The sequence below is a fragment of the Lampetra fluviatilis genome, chromosome 78 (assembly GCF_964198595.1).
Source record: "Lampetra fluviatilis chromosome 78, kcLamFluv1.1, whole genome shotgun sequence".
Taxonomy (NCBI): Eukaryota; Metazoa; Chordata; class Hyperoartia; order Petromyzontiformes; family Petromyzontidae; genus Lampetra; species Lampetra fluviatilis.
This window is the reverse complement of record NC_136352.1, coordinates 3,105,078-3,121,695: the sequence shown is the minus strand read 5'-3', so window position 1 is coordinate 3,121,695 and position 16,618 is coordinate 3,105,078. Positions and strand designations below refer to the sequence as shown.

Here is a 16,618-nt window from a genome sequence, read left to right as displayed (position 1 = left end):
TTGCCGTTGCTGGATAACAGTCGGCGTTATTACACTACACTAGTACAGCACACCGGTGTGTTGGAGAACAAATCGCGAAGTGGAAGGTTTCACCAAACATTGAAATTAACGCGATCTAATTATGGGCAATTAAGCTCCAAATGAATGCAAATATTATCATAATATAGTGAATGCTTGGGAGCTTATTGGCTCTTACTCCTGGTTAGAGATCTATCCAACCCATAGGTCCACAAATACTGGCTGCTCTTACTCTGCAGGATAAACCTAGGAATTGAGTGTTCAACTTCTCATTATTTCATAAAAGACCTGTGACAAAGGTGAATCTATTGGAGCTTCATTGTCTCAAGCTTACACATCTACCGGGGTCTCCATTTGACTTTGTATTGCCTAAGAAGTCCAGCCACACCTCCACTTCCACAAACTTCTGGGAGTTGCCTCGCTCTGCATCAGTCAGAATTCTCCTCCTGCTACACGTTGCCCCCATCAATGTGAAGGTCCGATTTTGGAGTTGAATCTTCATCTTCATATTGTACCGTCAATTCTTCGGTCTTCACTGCCGCATCTTCACATTTCACCTTCGCCTCTTTAAATTTCACCTTGATACATTTTAAAGTGTCCAAGCTGGGATTTTCTTGTAGTTCTTATTATTAAGGATGGGCGCCTTGCAGCACTTTTGACTTTCACAAGCCGATTTTAGACTCTGCTCCTTGGGAATCTTCTGATGCCTGTGTTCTCTGGTGATTTTCAAGAGCAGGTGAACCTGAAAATGCCTTCCCACACACACTGCACATTAAGGGTTTCTCCCGTGTTTGTTCTCTGGTGGATCTGAAGAACTGATGACCGTGCAAATGCCTTTTCACAGACAGTACTTTCTTTGGTGTTCTTTTAGTCTTATTAAATAATCTCAAACACAACTGTCGGCAGTGGCAGAGCATACTTGTCAAAGACACTCAATTTATTTTGATAACGTTGAAGTGTTGTGTAAAACTAATTATTACTGGCCAAGACTAATTAGATAATCCATTGAAATTGAGCGAAATACAAGTAACTTTGATCGCTCTAACAGCTACAGGCTTAGTGCGGCCTGGAAGCATATTCTTTTAAAAAGTATATATTACAATTCCCATTCCTTATAGGGGAAACAACTAGCAATTAACAATTGAATGATTACCAATCTCCTTATACGTATGTAGTGCCGTAAATGGGCCAAACTTACCGGCAGTGGTAGACGAGATCCATCTGCAAGGGTGCCCCGTACCGCCAAGAGGGGGGGGGGGGGCTGCGGGGGATCTATGATCCCACGCAACGCCACCCCTCGATGGGCAAAAGAACATTAAAGGGGACCTCCCCAGTCGATCGGGACCAGTCACAGCTCAAGACCCAAGACCAGCCAGCTTAGGACTCTGGACCCCCTCGCCCCGCTTGTCCTTGTAAGGACCGGCACGCTGTGCGGGCAGTGGTGGGACTCTGGGACTTCTGGCTCTACGTCCTTGTAAGGGCGAGTTCCGAGGAAGCCAGAGTCGAGACCCGCACCTTGGCTGGGTCGGGTCAGGTAGCCTCCCCTAGGGTAATTGTAGCCGGAGGACCCGAGAGCGTAGCCAGAGTAGGCTGTGTCCCTAGGCTGTGTCCCTAGGTTGTAACAGAGGACTGTTGGAGTGTGGTATCGTAATAAAGAAGTTACGTCTACAAGTGTCTCCGGAACCCATTACACATAAAAGGCAAAGTTGTGATTATGTGTGTCTGTTCAAAATGTTTAGCGTACTTCCCGATATGCAACAAACTTGCCATGTGGGTACTTTCCAGACTGTACACACTTTTTTTGGGGGGGAGGGAGCATATATTTTTTCCACGGTGAGCTGTGACATCAAATCTGTCATGTGACCCGCGCATGTGGAAGCGTAACGCATTGTAGTGTAGTGGTTAGCGCGCTGCGCTACGAACCTGGCGATCAGAGTTTGATTCCCGCTCACGGCCACTACCGGTGACGATAATTTGAACCGGTCCTGGGCCTCCCCTAGGTCGACTCAGCCTCAAACGAGTAACTGGTATGGTGTGTGAACATCGCCACTGGGGAGACAAAGGCGGCCAGGCGTAGTGAATCCAAGTCCCGGGCGAAGCCAGGTAGTTAAGCTAGTCAATTATATAATTACAATACCCTCCCTGTCTCGAATCACTGCACCAGATTGAGCTAAAAGATGACGTCACCCTGTTGCTCCATTTAAGACCGGGAGCGAGTGGAGGGCCTCACCATTCTGGCAAATTGCCCGATGATGCTGGATGTAATTACCAGCGAAATGTTGTACTAAAAATTTTAAATGATGTTGAATCACTCAACACACCGGTGGTGGGCTAAAGTAGTGAACTATTTGTCTTGGCAAAAAACGCGACATATTTTTTTTACTGTTTGTCAGTGTCGGGTGGTGGAGGGTTACGACACATTTGACTAATATTGGTCGCGAAAGACTACGTGTTAAACTGACCATGTACTGTGTTAGCTACTGGAAGACAAAGGCGTTTGGCGAGGCTCTGATCCCGTGGAATACATATTATCTTGGTCGTGTGTGATTGACATTTCGCATTCTCTTCCGAATGACCCTAAGTCTAATCTCATATATAAAAGTCCTCGCGTGCTCGCGCTTGCGGGGGATTTGGCTCTCGGACGGTGGGCTGAAAGTAGAAAAAAATTTGACAGGCGGCACGCCCTAAGCCCCGCGGTGGGAATAGGCTATTCCGTTTTCCAATCCGTAAACTTTAAAGTAGTTTAATTAACACATTTGTGCCGTTTCTATGATTAATTATTTACTTATTGCGCCACATCGACCGTACCAAGTGACGCTAATTTCGTTGGGGGGGGGGTGGACCCTGTCAAGCGGTGCGCGTTCACTCGAGCTCACGGGGACATTTTATTTTACGCGTTTAACAAGGAATAGATATACACATCACGCTGTCGATTTCTCTTCACAGTGTGATGTCCTCTTCCCCCCGCCACCCCCAATGCGTGCAGTTACTGATATAAAGTCCTTAGATATTAATTTAATGTTATTTAAGCGCTTACATAGTATTATTCTGGCGAGGGCGGGGGGATGGTGGGGGGGGCGAGGGTAGTGGCCCAGCCCGCAGCCTGGCAATATCTCACCTCCTCTGGCTTGCCAATCTGGCGAGGCCGCCGGCTCTGCACGGGACGAGGCATTACTACGCCAATGTAAAGTACTATTTTATTCAATCTTTCGCTAAGAACTCAGGTTTATTGCTTTCTATTATTAAACAAATACATTTACAAATATTACAATGATAATGTTTGTGTACACATAACAACTTCGTCTTCATTCTTTACTATTATTAAACTAATAAGTTGCTTAATACTCGATTACTATTATAATGTTCGTGTGCAGAAACTACATGCGTGTGCCTAAAGTCGATGTCTGTGTGTGTGAGTCCATTTGTGTTTGTGTAAGTCGATGGGTTTCTACGTGTGTGGGTCCATGTCTGTGTGTAAGTCCATGTGTGTCTGTCTTTTTGAAACGGATAACGCCCCGTGTGTGTGTACGTACAATTGTTTGTGTGTGTGTGTGTGTCAGTCCATTTGTGTGCGTATCTGTCGCTGTGTGTGTTTTAGTCCACATGTGTGTGTAAGTCCATACGTGTGTGTTTCACTCGATGTGTATGTGTGTAAGTCAATGCGTGTGTGTGAGTCGATGTGTGTGCATGGCTCCATCTGAGTGTGTAAGTCAATGTGCGTTTGTGTGTCTATGTGTCAGTCGATGTGTGTGTGTGTTAATCCATGTGTGTGTATCTAAAGTAGATGTCTGTGTGTCACAGTCCATATGTCTATGGGTGTGTAGGGAAATGTGTGTGTCAGTCTTTGTAAGTGTGTGTAAGTCCATGTGTGTGTGTCTTAGTCGATAAGTGTGTGTAAGTACATGTGTGTTTACATCAATGTTTGTGAGTCCACGTATGTCTGTGTGTGAGTCGATGTGTGTGAGTCACTGTATGTGTGTATGTCGATATATGTTTGTAACTCCATGTGTGTGTATCTAAAGTGCATGTCTATGCGTGTGAGTCGATATGTCTGTGTGTCAGTCCATGGCCGTCTGTTAGTCGCTTTGTGTGCATGGCTCCATGTCAGTCAATGTAAGTCCATTTCTTTGCGTGTCTGTAGGTCCATGTGTGTATGTGAGTGAATGAATGTGCTTTATTGACCTGCTCAAGGCCTATGATACCATCAGTAGGCCTGGCCTCTGGGTTGTTCTTCATGCTTTCGGAGTCCCTCAAACTTTGCTCACGATCCTTAAGGACCTTCATGTTGGTGAGCGGCCCCGCGTCAAACTACGTGGCCGTCAGTCAGAGCCATTCCCTCTACACCTTGGGGTGTGACAGGAATGTCCTCTGGCTCCACATTATTTAACATATCTTTTTACCACGTAGTTCGTGAAGACTTCAATGGCTGTTCCCGAGGAATTACCATATGGTACAGATACAATGGGAGGTTGATCGATGCCCGGGTGCCGTCAAGGGATGCCTCCCTATTGCTCAACCATGTTATGTATGCCGATGCTCTGGTGATTGCTGCTCACTGCGGCTGAACCTGGAGCTTGCCACTAAGAGGTGGGGCCTTACCATTAGCCCCACCAAAACTAAGCACCTGCCTGCGTATTTTGTACCATCGAACAATCCACCCCCACAACTCACAATTGGTGATGCGGCAGTTGTGGAGAGATTGCCGAGATTTCAATACCTGCCCAGTGTGCTCATGACCAGCTCCGGTTTAACAGCAGAGGTCTCACTCCAAATCAGTGGAGCGGCATTATCTTTTCATCAGTTGCGTAATGCTGTGTGGAAGCTACCTGGTCTTTCGCTCCGCATGAAGCTCCAGGTCTTCTCGGCCACGGTAATTCCCTCCCTTCTCTACGCTTGCGAAACATGCACCCCCCTAATGGAACATCTTCGCCAGTTAGAAACATTTAGGCTGGCCTGCTAACGATCCTTTCCTGGATATAACCATATATGTGTGTGTGTGCGTCTAAGTTGATGTGTTTCTACGTGTGTGGGTCAATGTATGTGTGTAAGTCCATGTGTGTATCTTCCTTTTTCGCCCGAGCAACGCCAGGTACTTACCGCTAGTACTTTCATAATTACTTGGTTCATGCTTAACCAAGATTTGTGGTATACCATAGTTGTTACCAAGGATATTACGAGGGTTTAATTAATATTTGTTCCCAGTCTGTATTGCCAGGGATCCGTGCTTCTTATTCTCAAGTTATATTTTGATATCCTGAGGCTTAAGATATAGCTAAGCTTCAAACCTTACTGTTGTATTTTTAAAAACCCCAGTTAACTCGTAATGATTAACTGCCCTTGGGTGAATTTCGCTGTCCAAGGGAGGTTCATGACCCCTGCTGTTTTCGTCTTTTGTTTTGTGGGGGTTTTCCTTTATGGCGGCCTTCTCTTGAAGTCAACTGGGGATTTCCCGCATAATCTCATTAGCCCCCCCCCCCCTGGGTTTGCCATTTTTTATTACATTTTATGACTTCCCAAACAGGCTTATGAGTAATTATCCTCCAGCTGTCTTTTGCGTGGCAAGGCTGGAGGCAGGGGGGGAGACTCACCCATTCCGTGCCCCAGCACTACATCCCGATCAAAATTATTACAAAACAATAGAAAAAATCACTCAATATAATTTTATGGAAAAGGCATATATACAACATGTTCTTCGAGTGTTTGTGATGAGATGATACAAAACTGAGTTGCTGAGGCGATTAAGCAAGCACCATATAAATGCAAAAATTATTATAACATAGCATAACATGAGAATGCTTCGGAGCTTATTGGCTCTGGCTCCTGGTTAGAGATCTACCCAACCCACAGGTCTGCAAATACTGGCTGCTCTTACTCTGCAGGTTGAACCTAGGAATTGAGTGTGCAACTTCACGTTATTTTAATTAAAGGCCTGTGACAAAAGTGCATTTATTGGAGCTTCATTGTCTCAAGCTTACACATCTACCGGGTCTCCATTTGACTTTGTATTGTCTAAGAAGTCCAACCACACCTCCACTTCCACCAACTCCTGGGAGTTGCCTCGCTCTGCCTCACAGTCAGAATTCTCCTCCTGCTTCACGTTGCCTCCATCGATGTGAAGGTCCAATTTTGGAGTTGAATCTTCATCTTCACATTTTACCATCGCTTCTTCGCTCTTCACCATCACTTCTTCACATTTCACCTCTTCAAAATCCACCTTGATACATTTCATTGCGTCCAAGCTGGAATTAAATTCTGGTTCTTTTTTCAGGAGGGATGGGCTCATTGCAGCACTTTCACAAGTCGATTTCAGACTACGCTCCTTGGAGGTCTTCTGATGCCTGTGTGTTCTCTGGTGTCTTTGAAGCTGTGGTAACTGTGGAAACGTCTTCCCACACGGAGTGCACTTGAGGAGTTGATCTCCCGTGTGTGTTCTCTGGTGTACTTTAAGATAAAATGAACTTTAAGATAAGATGTGATGAATCTAGAAATGCCTTCTCACACACGGTGCACTTGAAGGGTTTCTCTCCTGTTGGAGTTCTCTGGTGCCGTGTCAAATTTCCAGGACAATCCGTGCTGTTTGCATACTGGTCCCATTGTTGTATTTTTGTACCGAGCTGCGCCGAGTGACTGTGCTCCATCAGACCAATTCTGTAGAAGAAACGTCAGAGGAAGCGTCAGGTGCAGACAGAAAAACATATCCACACCATCTACATTTCAATTTAAAGCTATTCGGGACTGCAGAGATTCATCTTCTTGGTTCTTTCCAACCCAGCTTATATATATGCTCCAAGCACGTGTGCTGTTTCATTCAGACGCTGTTGCCTCGACAGACCTGGTTTTCACCTGAGGACGGCTGCTTGCGTCGTGGCCGAAACGTCGTGAGAATTGTTTTATTATGTTTTATTATTTTATTACTTCCCTTCTACGTGACTTTACCGAAAGAACCAAGAAGAACCATCTACATTAGTATCGAGACTCAAGATGAATGAATATATACAGTCACACATGACTTACACGTCTAGATTTATTCATATATTCAAGATATTCCCCAATTCATCACACGGGCTGTGAAGGCACACAATGAGAGGGCAAATGGCCTGTAAATGCCTGTAAAAGGCCTATTATCTTAAGAATAAATGTTAACCCAAAACACCAAGAACACAATTTCGGCTGCAAAAGGAATATTTATAAAAGCAAAATTCAGCTAACATAGCAAAGACTTTATCTTATTGGTTCTTTCGGTAAAGTCGCGTAGAAGGAAAATAATAAAATAATAAAATTATTTTTTATTTCCCTTCTACGTGACTTTACCTTCTTGGTTCTTTCGGTAAAGTCATGTAGAAGGGAAATAATAAAATAATAAAAATATTTATTATTTCCCTTCTACGTGACTTTATCTTCTTGGTTTTTTCGGTAAAGTCGCATAGAAGGGAAATAATAAAATAATAAAAAAATAAAAAAATTTCCCTTCTACATGACTTTATCTTCTTGGTTCTTTCGGTAAAGTCACGTAGAAGGGAAATAATAAAATAATAAAAATATGTATTATTTCCCTTCTACGTGACTTTACCGAAAGAACCAAGAAGATGAATCCCTGCAGTCACGAAAGCTTTAAATCGAAATTTAGCAAAGGCTGTCGCAATTTAAGAGGTGTGAAGAGGCATAGATTTGAAAACAAATTACAACCCACAGCCCCAAGCCTCTTTATTGTACAATAGGCCTTAATTAAATCAAGAATGCAGAGATCTTGCTTCTGTTGAAAATCCGTACACCTTTGCTGCATCAATAGACATAAAATAAAGCAAAATTTACATATCGTGGCGGTTACGTTCTTGTTAATTGCCGCGCGAAAGCTAAAAGCGCAACATTCTAAACTTAAGACTGATCTAAGTGATGGCGTTTGGTAAAATAGAAATAAACAGGGAGACATCGTATACAAAAAATATTCCTAGACAAAAAATTGTATAAATCTATTCGACCAGATGACGAGTCATCTGGTCGAACACCATATGAGACTAGTCTCTAAAGAAAGCTGTCTCTGGTGTGGACCAATCAGTTTCAAAGACAATGCCTAAATTATCAGAGTATTGTTTTTTGTTTGCATTTGACTGCAAGTATTGTGGTTAATGTAAGCATGATTCCTTGCAAAAAGTGTCAGTTTTGTTGCCAGAAAAAATGGGAAAACCCCTATTAGTATATTTTGGTACTGGAAAAGGAGGTCCCATGATGTAGGGGAAAACCTCTTCTTATATTTTGACGCTGGCAAAGGAGGTCCCATGATGTAGCTGCTCACCCCGAGCTCTCATTGTTATGATAGTGTGTTGTCTTTGTGCTGTACGCCTTTTGGCGTCCACTGATCTAACACTGTTTGAGACTAGACTCGAAAGAAAGCTGTCTCTGGTGTGGACCAATCATTTTCACAGACAATGCATATACTAATAAGATAATTGTTTTTTTACCCTTTTATCTGGCAACAAAACTGACACCTTTTTTTACAAGGAGTCATGTTTGCATTGACCACAATAACTGCAGTCGGAATGCAAACAAAAAACATAACTCTGATAATGTGTGCAGGTGTCAGTTTTGTTGTCAGATAAAAGGGTAAAAAAGCAATTATCATATTTTGCTACTGGCAAATGAGGTTCCAATGGTGTAAATGCTTGACCCCGAGCTCGCATACTCTGATGGTGCTTTGTCCTTGAGTTGTGCGCCTTTTGGCGTCATCTGGTCCAACACCATGTGAGACTAGGCTCTAAGGAAAGCTGTCTCTGGTGTGGACCAATCATTTTCACAGACAATGCATTTACAATCAGAGCATGTTTTTTGTTTGCATTTTAATCACAATAACACTGGTCAACAAAAAAAACATGTTTTTCTGGCCTTGACTGCCGATTCCAAATCTGATCTCAGATTTGCTCTATCACATCTCATTTTATGCTATCGGCATACCCCATTTTCATTGATTTTACCCGAAATTAACTCTGTCACTGATGATTGCAGGTTGTTGCGAGTCAGTGACTGCTTTAGTGTTAAAATATGGTGCTGTATTTTTAGGATAGTGTGTTTATAATATCATCATTTTATGTAGATATCCACATTTAATCTTTTTCTTCTGCAGTTTTTTATTGAAAATAAAAATCACGACGTCGTGATTTTTATTTTACTTTTATTAATTTTAAAATAAAAATCACGACGTCGTGATTTTTATTTTTATTAAATTGTAATGTTTTATCTACGTGACTTTACCGAAAGAACCAAGAAGATGAATCCCTGCAGTCACGAAAGCTTTAAATCGAAATTTAAGACCTGCAGTCACGAAAGCTTTAAATCGAACCTTAACACCTGTTTTGTTGCCAAAAAAAGGGGAGGAAACCTCTTCTTATATTGTGCTACTGGCAAAGGAGGTCTCATGAAGTAGTGAGTCAGATGAAGACAAATTAAACTTAAGCAGAGAATTAAATTTCGATTTAAAGCTTCTTTCGTGACTGAAGGGATTCATCTTCTTGGTTCTTTCGGTAAAGTCACCACGTAGAAGGGAAATAATAAAAACAAAACATAATAAAATAATTCTCACGACGTTTCGGCCACAACGCAAGCAGCCGAAACGTCGTGAGAATTATTTTATTATGTTTTGTTTTTATTATTTCCCTTCTACGTGACTTTACCGAAAGAACAGAGAATTAAAGCAAATGCAATCAGGTGAGGGCAGGAGGCAAGGCCCCGCATGGCTAGGCCCCGCGTTGTAATGTTCCAAACTGGACATCGATTCCATCCTCGCTGCTACTCAATTGATATCCCTCCGAGAGAGACGGAGCGAGGCTCTACCTGGGTAAACAACATCAACAACAACCACAACAACAACCACAACAACAACCACCACGATGTCAACTTCTCACCTCGGATCTCAGTGAGCGCGCGTGTGGACTGGCAGCCTCCTGGTGTCTCGTGACGTCACGCGGCAGCAGGAGGTGACATGACGTCACTAGCGGGGTTCATCACACAATCCCCTCCCCCAACGAGCAGCGGTGTAATTGAATAAATTATGTTAATGAGCCGGGCCCACGTGGGGTGACTGGGCTTGGCTGCTGAACCCGTCGCAATGAAATAGCGACGGTTTTCATGAATAAATTATGTTAATGAACCGCCAGTCAAAAGCGCGGTGGAGGGGGGGGATTGAATATCTTGGTGACATGACGTCACTAGCGGGGAACAGCTTTCCCTGGCGTCTCACGCCGACGAGTTAATGAGTGGTGACGTCACTGTGTGTGTGTACACTATGTGTACAAACTGTGTGTGTACAAACTGTGTGTGTGTACACTGTGTGTGTACAAACTGTGTGTGTGTACCCTGTGCGTGTACAAACTGTGTGTGTGTACCCTGAGCGTGTACAAACTGTGTGTGTACAAACTGTGTGTGTACAAACTGTGTGTGTACAAACTGTGTGTACAAACTGTGTGTGTACAAACTGTGTGTGTACAAACTGTGTGTGTACAAACTGTGTGTGTGTACACACTGTGTGTGTGTACACTGTGTATACAATGTGTGTGTATACACTGTGTGTGTACAAACTGTGTGTGTGTACCCTGTGCGTGTACAAACTGTGTGTGTGTACCCTGAGCGTGTACAAACTGTGTGTGTACAAACTGTGTGTGTACAAACTGTGTGTGTACAAACTGTGTGTGTGTGTACACTGTGTATACAATGTGTGTGTATACACTGTGTGTGTACAAACTGTGTGTGTGTACCCTGTGCGTGTACACTGTGTGTGTGTGTACACTGTGTTGGCACAGTCGGGGGTACAGATGGTGCATCGGCCAGTCAACTGAGTCAGTCGACCCATGGCACCTGGGTCTACCCCGTGCACATAGCTTGGCACAAGCGCCATGGTGACGTGACCGCCACTTAGTGGCGAATGGCGGTTGTTGTTATTGTTACTGTGTGTGTCCGGCAAAACAAGAGATGGCACCTCAGCCAGCCATCTCATTGAGTAGCCATTACCAGATCATCAGCAGATGCAACAGGGCTGACCAGCAGAGAAACAGGTCCCTGCGGGGTGGGCTGGTAGGAACGAACAAATGAATGGCTATAATAAAATGAAATGGCGGGGGTACGATACGAAGGGAGAGTTTGAGGCCTAGTTCTAGGCTTTAGGCCTAGCTGTAGGCTTTAGGCCGCTGTGAGTTAATTTTTAATTTAAATGTTTTAATTAAACACTATCTCAGGGAATTATAAGGGAATGTTACACTTGTTTAGCCAGGAAAGCCTCACTGAGTCTAAAGGTTGTTGTAGGGTCCTGCCAAGTGTTTGCAGTAGGGGGCGATGTTGCTACACCTAATCGGACATCGGACGGACGGACGATATAATCTATTGTAGGCTGGTTCACTTCGTTCCTACCAATATAATCCCTTAACTATAACCAGTCATCGATAAGCATATTATTTTTAACCGCGACGAATGCAATTCATTTATATGGCCATTGTGAGCTTCTCAAACTACATAATTATTGAAGATGCTATGTAATGTGTAATAAACCCCATTGAGACGACGTCGTCAATTGAGAATTCTTTATTCAGTTTCGTTCACAGATTCCACCACATTCGTTCCTCCAGTTCCCTTGCTCCTTCACGCTGTTGGCTGACAGCGAGAGAGACTGCGGGGCCCGCCACGTGGCAGGCTCCGGACCACGGCACCAGCGTGGCTTCTCCGCTCCTTTAAATCCCTGGCCCACGTGATGCCCCGCAGCCAATCCTCAGCCACACCCCTGGAACTTTCCCGAAGCTAATGTACGGCTCCAAGGCTACGCCCCTAACTCGACTCCCCATTGGTTGCGGGCTGAGGCCGGCAGAGGCCATCATTATTATCCAGGTATAACCTCACATTACAAATGTAATGCATTGGGCCAGAGTGAATTTCTGTCACACGCCGAGTTGAACAGGAAATGGTTCCAACTCCTGGTCACGCAACTTTAGATGGGCCTGCCCAAAATCATAAAAATCCTCAACGAATGTGAGCAGAGGCAGAGACATCGAAATCAAGGAACCCAAAGCACCAAGCCTTTTTAGGGTACCATAGGCCTTAATTACATCAAGAAAGCAGGGATCTTGTTTCTGGTGAAAATCCGTACTCCTCTGCTGTACTCGATCGACAGAAAATACAGCCGCCCCTTGAATATCGGAGGTTATGTTCTTGGAAAGTGCCACGCGACAGCTAAAAACGCGATATTCAATACTTAAGCCTTACCCAAGTAATGGCGTTAGGTAAATGTCAACTAAAATTTACATTACAATTTAAATAAGTACTGTATTCCAAATCAACTAAAAACTAAACAATTGAAATAAACATTGGGAAACCGTGTGTCATGCTCTTGGTTACAGGTCTACCCAACACTTATGGTCACACATGCTGTCTGCTTCTACTCTCTACATTGTCCGAAAAGTCCTCCCAAACCTCCACATCCACAAATGGCTGTGATTCGTATCGGGCTCCATTAGCGACCTGGAAGTCAAACCCTGGAGCCTTCACAGGTCACCTTCACGAATGGTGACGTTTCCCAGCTGCCATCTTTATTGGGTCCTTGCATCACAAACGATGGGCTTATGGAACTTCAAATTTCACGTCAATCTCAGACTCTGCTCCTTGTAGACCTCCTGACGCGTGTTTCAGTTTCAAGACAATTCAAAAGGCCTTCCAAGTGTACATCAAGTGGTTTTTAATGTGTGTTCCCTGGCAGTTGTGAAGATTTGATTACTGTGTAAATGCATTCCAAGACAGTGCAGTCGTTAGATTCCGTGGAGGCGAGTTCTGCTCTTGGTGACATCACAAGCCAGAGAGAGGGGGAGGCCCTGACGTAACCCACTCGTTAATTTGAGGTGACGTCTTCAGAGGGAGCGTCTACATATTTAAGTAAACATGTGGTAAACAAGGTGGGATATCAATGCAGACAGATATATCTAAAGTTTTATTTAAATAGAAGTTAAAATTCAATAAAACCTAGGCTAGAATATAAATCTGTAACAAAAATCCACGATGCCTTCAAATGTGCTCTTTAAAGTACCTCCTTGAGAAAAAACAGATCGGCAGACATCTTTCATTCAACGTTCTCTACACGAAACAAAGGAATGTTTTACACAAACTATAAATACCACGGCCTTTTAGGAATGCATGTGTAATGGTTTCCGGAGACACTTGTAGAGGTATCTTCTTTATTACAATAAAACACTCCAACAGTCCTGATACTCTGTTACAGCCTAGGTCAGGGGTCTGCAACCTTTAAGACATAAAGAGCCACTTGGACCCGTTTCCGAAGGAAAAAATAAACTGGGAGCCGCAAAACCATTGCAACATTTAAAACAAATATAACACTGCATATATTGTTTCTTACCTTATTGCTATATACAGGATCGTGCAGTCAGCTGTCAATCTGAATAAAAAAAGGACTTTTTCACTTAACAATGTAAAATATATTTTTGCAAATTAATAGCTAAATTACCTGGTTAATGGGATTTTTGCTCCTGAACCTCAGTGCACAGTGTCTGCACATCAGGGCTGTAAGACGTCACCTTCATTTTCACACAGGCTTGCAAGCTGTCATCTGTGAGGCGTGATCGATGTTTGTTTTTAATATAGTTCATGTTGGAGAAGACCTGCTCACATACATATGTGGAGCCGAAGATCGACAGGACTCCAAATGCATACTTTTTCATGTTTATATAAGTGTTGGGGATGGCATTCCATGTTTCGAATACAAGTTTGTCCTGTTTGGGAAGGTTTTCAATATCACTCCATTTATGATTCTGAGCCAGAATGGCCTTCTGACGGGCAACATCCTCAAGAGTAGCGGTCAAGCATTTGAACTTGGACACCCATATATCTTTGTCAGCTATATCGGCCAGTTCCATCTCAAGATCAGGTTGACTTACACCTGCAAATGCAGTCATATTCAATAGGGATGGATCGATCGCCAGGGGAGTGACAGGGAAGGATAATGTCGTTTTTTCCTCTCTGAACTCACAGAATCGTTTCCCAAACGAACTTTGCATTGTGGTGATTGCAGACTTGAAATATTCCAAATTTATCGTATCATGACTTTGTTTGAACTCTCTCAAAGAGGGAAAGTGAGACAGTGTACCTCTCTGTAAATCTTTGACAAACACTGTCAACTTGTGCTCGAATGCCAAAACCTCCTCCAGCATGTGCAGGGCTGTGCCTCCTTTCCCCTGAAGGGTTGTATTTAGCGTGTTTAGATGTGCTGTCATGTCTACCATAAAATGTAATTTTTCCAGCCACTCTGGCTGTTCCAGCTCAGCAAAGGTGAGCTCTTTGCTGCCCAGGAAGGTTTTTACTTCTTCCAAACATGTGACAAAGCAACGGCAACGTTATTGCCTGTCACCGGGCGGGCAGTGTGGAGCGGAGCGGCGACCTGTCAGCAGCGGCAACGCCACAGCAGGTGTCACAGTGCGCCTCCTCCCCTCGCTAGCATCCGCCCCGGAGCCGCGGTCAAGGTTCAAAAGAGCCGCATGCGGCTCCGGAGCCGCAGGTTGCCGACCCCTGGCCTAGGTACACAGCCTAGATACACTACTCTGGCTACGCTCTGGGGTCCTCCGGCTGCAATTACCCTAGGGGAGGCTAATTGACCCGACCCAGCCATGGTGCGGGTCTGGACTCTGGCTTCCTCGGAACTCGCCCTTACAAGGACGTAGAGCCGGGAGTCCCAGAGTCCCACCACTGGCCCTCACAGTGTCCCGGCCCTTACAGGTGTAATGCGGGCGTAAACGGCTTCGCGGATATGATGTCATGGGGGGGAGGAGTTAGGTCACGTGTGAGAGAGGGGTGAGGTCTTAAGGGAGAGATACCGGAAGAGACGGGAGAGTGTGGGAGACAGAGTTAGAGTGAGGCCACGCAGGGCGGAGGTCGAGGAGTGGCGAGATCGCCACACACACGGGGAAGTAAGACTTGGCACCGTCGGCCAGCGGTGACCAAGCGCGGAGGAACGACAGGCAGCGGTGGAGCTGCAGTGAGGGCAGCGGTGGAGCTGCAGTGAGGGCAGCCGGAGGACTGCACAGGGGATCTGCAGCAGAGCTGCAGAGGTGTGGAGGCTACGGGAGCGAGAGCAGCTATGGAGCTGCCAAGGGGAGAGCTCTGAGCGAGGGCCGTGTGGGAAAAGTGTAAGAACCCGAATAAAGGACAACGGAGACAGACCCAGGATCGAGTCCTTTATTACACTGGTGTCAGAAGTGAAACGGCATGTCAAAACAGCTCAGAAGAAAGAATATTCCTGCGCCATCATCTGCTACATCATCCGACGAAGACGACCTTCCTCGGGCGGTCGACCTGCCTGCGATGGAGGAGGAGATCCGTGCGGGAACAAGTGCGGGTCCGGGAGTCCAAGATGTCGCCGCGTCGGTGGACCCGTCTGCACCAGAGGACGCGGATTGGCGATGGAGGCAGATGGCGGCGCAGCTGAAGACGCTGAAAATCGTGCTCGCGCAATTGTGCGAGCTCGTCACGCCGAGGACGGCGTTGGGGAGAGCCGATGGAGGTCCGCAGGTCGCTGCCTTGCCTCCGCTGTCGGCGCCATTGGCCACGCGGCAAGAAGATGCCATCTTGGGCGTGGCAGGAGAAGAATGGCGCTCTCCGCGGCGAGAGGCCGCCATCTTGAACACGTTGCGATGCGACGCCTGGTGAGTCATCGTCTGAGGACGGTGCAACAAGGAGTCGCAGTCGTCATCTCACGACCGTCAAAGAATTCTCCATCGGGGGCGATTGGAGTGCTTTCGCCTGCAGATTTCTGGCGGCGGTACGCTCAGCAAGGTGGACGGACGCTGAGGCATTGGAGGTTTTACCGACTCTTCTCGATGACGAGTCGGTGAGATTCTTCCGCTCCATAAAGGCAGAGAAGAAGAAAACATTGAGAGGAGTTTTCGACGAGATGGCAGATGCATATGAGCCACCGGATGATGCTCATCGCCGGTTTGTTCAACGTCAGCGAGCACCCGAGGAGTCGCCGGTGGCATACAGGGGTGCGGTATTGGAGTTGGCCATGGCTGCATACCCGGAGACGGAGCCTGACCTGCTCGAACCTCTCATCTTGGGTAAGATGCTCGAGCTGTCCCGGGATTTGGGGATTCCTATGCCGGTGTGTGGCCACAAAAAGCTTACGTCCCGGGCGGCCGCTAAATGTCTTGATGCCCAGTTCAACCTGCGCCGTTGGAAGCAAGTCACGGCGTGGACGGGGGGGCCCATCGTCGAGGGAGGTGCCGCGGGATGGGATCCCAAGAAGGCGGTGTACGTTCCTGACGGGGGGGGCCCGCAGGAGCTGACAGCCGCCTCTGCTCAGTGGTCGGCCCGCAGTACGCCGGGGCCGCAATCTGCGCCACCGCCACGGGAGCGTCGGGACGGGGTGCCTGCGGCGGGGCGCAACAACATCGACTGCTTCCGCTGCGGCCGTAAAGGCCATTACACCAGGGACTGCTGGGCCCGCGTCCCGGGTCCGCCCCAGCAGGAGGCCTCGTCAGCGGACGTGCCACGGAAGGATCCTCCAGGACAGGCAAGTCGGTGCGCACCAGACACCCGGCAAGGCTTGACACCTCACTCATCACCG

General features: G+C 46.1%; 1 protein-coding gene across 3 annotated transcripts in view; it reads right to left on the bottom strand.

Moving 5' to 3' along the window:
• Positions 1-16,618, bottom strand: part of LOC144953546 (uncharacterized) — a 253,823-nt gene that overhangs the window by 65,056 nt on the left and 172,149 nt on the right. Inside the window, exons 1-2 of one of the 3 annotated variants that reach the window (XR_013640826.1) lie at positions 9,915-10,020; positions 3,471-6,666 (exon numbers count right to left, since the gene is read on the bottom strand). The exons of 1 other annotated variant lie outside the window; for it this stretch is intronic. The gene's annotated coding sequence lies outside the window, so the exon portion shown is untranslated. Of the gene's footprint in view, positions 1-3,470; positions 6,667-9,914; positions 10,021-16,618 lie in introns of those variants that run through there. One more of the 3 variants, XM_078884097.1, reaches the window with a different exon arrangement.